This window comes from Pteropus vampyrus, unplaced genomic scaffold (assembly GCF_000151845.1).
Source record: "Pteropus vampyrus isolate Shadow unplaced genomic scaffold, Pvam_2.0 Scaffold140, whole genome shotgun sequence".
In the NCBI taxonomy this organism is placed as follows: domain Eukaryota; kingdom Metazoa; phylum Chordata; class Mammalia; order Chiroptera; family Pteropodidae; genus Pteropus; species Pteropus vampyrus.
Genome location: NW_011888921.1, coordinates 4,297,074 through 4,299,276, shown reverse-complemented (window position 1 = coordinate 4,299,276; position 2,203 = coordinate 4,297,074). Strand labels below are relative to the sequence as shown.

The 2,203-nt window shown below is 42.7% G+C and overlaps 1 protein-coding gene across 3 annotated transcripts in view; it reads left to right on the top strand.

Moving 5' to 3' along the window:
• ASB8 (ankyrin repeat and SOCS box containing 8) overlaps positions 1 to 2,203 on the top strand; it is a 9,899-nt gene continuing 7,696 nt past the window's right edge. Inside the window, exon 1 of one of the 3 annotated variants that reach the window (XM_011368213.2) lies at positions 1 to 138. The gene's annotated coding sequence lies outside the window, so the exon portion shown is untranslated. The remainder of the gene's footprint in view (positions 139 to 2,203) is intronic. The other 2 variants (XM_011368214.2, XM_023535484.1) reach the window with 2 other exon arrangements.

The window sequence follows — 2,203 nt, the reverse complement described above, 5'->3', positions numbered from 1 at the left end:
GGACACGGCTCGGTGCGCAAGCGCTCATCCTAGTAGCTCTTCAAGTCCTGTAAACAGAGGGGCCAGCTAAAGGCAGTTTATGCTTCCGGGTCACGTCTTGACAGCGGCTCTCACGACCCAGCTCAACCCAGCAGTTCGGTGAGTGCTGCCCTCGCTGCGGGAATGCTTGCAGCCAGGCTCCCTGATCCGGGCACCATGCCCAGTAACGCTTCCTCCATTCCCCCGCTCGGCGTCCGTGAGCCCTCGAGGCCGAGACATCGTTCCAGGTCCCGGGGAGATCGGGGTGGAGGTTGGCCCGCCTCTGGGGCTCCCCCGGCGCAGATTGCGCGACCCTCAAAGTATCGACCCCGGGAGACCTGCCGGGATTGCTGCGATCTTTGGGGAGCCCATGAGGAAAGTGACACCACTCGCATTTCGTGCCCTTACCCTGCACTTCTTGCCTCGTAGAGACAAAGCTTCCGCGAGCCCTCCCCCAGCAGGTGCGGTGGGGTTTGAGGAGCCTCTGGCTAGGCCGAGGGTCTCCCCGCCCCAGCGGAAGCCATGGCCTCCCTAGCATTAGAGCTGTTGAATGTCGCCTCTCTCCCACTTTGCTTCTAGCTTCGCAGTAAAAACCCTTGGTGTTTTCTCTGCATTCGAAGTGAAAGAAAAGAAGAGACAGAGGGCTTTCAATTCCCGCAGAGTAAGGGGGCCACTTGGGGGTTCAAACCGTGCTCGGGCTGCTGTCCGGAGATAGGTGTTTAGATTTCCTGGACCCTTCCTGACAGTAAATGTTGCCAGTGTGCCCCGGAGTTTCACTGTTCACCAGGAACTTCGAGGCAGCAGCAGCAGAGGACCACCGGTCATATTATAAATTAGTTCTGGGGTCCAAGAGCGGCCCGAAAATGATTGCAGGGTTTCTTTAGCTTTTTCAGATGATCGTGGCCCAGAAACAGTTTAACAGAACCACTTCAGTCTAAGCCTTCCACCTCAGATGCTCTGCCTCCTACCCCCATTCTTGGAATCTCTGACACAAATGCCATTTTCTCCACCTTCTTCCTTGCAACGAAGAAGTGTAAGATACAGATCCCTTGTGTCTGAGGAATTTAGTGGCTGTTAGAGAGATTAAAACATATGCCAAGTCTAAAGTGTCTAGAAAATTTCAGAGAAACATATAAACAAGTGTGTAAGCTTATTCATTCATAATAAAATGAGGGAGAAGAATTCCCAGTTAGAATCATTGATACCTATGAATTGAATATTTTTTAACTTGTATTCTATAAATTAGTACTGTATATATTTTAAACAGATAAATGGCTAGCGATTAGCAAAATAGAAACTATTAAAGTTTATAGTATGTTACATAATGTGTGAGGGGATACTGTGTAACAAAAAGCAAAAATTACATAATATGCGATGACAAGTAAGTTTAGGGTTTTTCCCTTAGTAATCATCATATGCATAACATGTTTACTGCAAGTTTTGAATTTAAATTTTTTTTATTTTTCAATTACCGTTGACATTTAATATTACCTAAAATATGAGTGTACAGTATGGTGGTTAGACATTTACATAACCATCGAAATGATTCCCCCAATGTCTAGTACCCACCTGACACCATACATAGTTATTACAATATTATAAGTCTTGAATTTTTTAGGATCCAGAATAATAAGCTTTACATTGGTTTAACAAATATTTATTGAGACCCTGCCTTATGCCAGGCACTATTGAAAATAACACTCTATTAACCCCCAAGGAACTTATAGTTTAATAAGAACATGGATTCCTAAACAGTTACACATAGAGAGCTCATATGCATACTATATTTTCTCTACAGTTTTTGATATGTGCTTTTTTATTAATGTGTTCCACCTGTTTGCTGTAATTTTAAATGTTCTTCAACATTTTGGCTGTTATGCAACCGAACTTTTACTATAGTTGAATTTAAGTTTATTGCATTATTTTTCTTCTTCCATCCTAGAACTCTGTGATGTTGTGGTTTCAACATGTTTGCCCAAATCTATTTCTCAGTTGTCACAAATGACCAGTTATTAAAATTTTTAATTCATTTAGCACTCAAATCTGCTTGTTTTCCTACAACTGTGTTATAGGTATGAACTTTGGAATTTTTTTCTAATTTTACATAGATGACTCCAGAGTTTATATTTTTGCATTCCTCCCTTATTTTAGAATATTAGCTCAAACATTTCCCATTTTTTTCTTT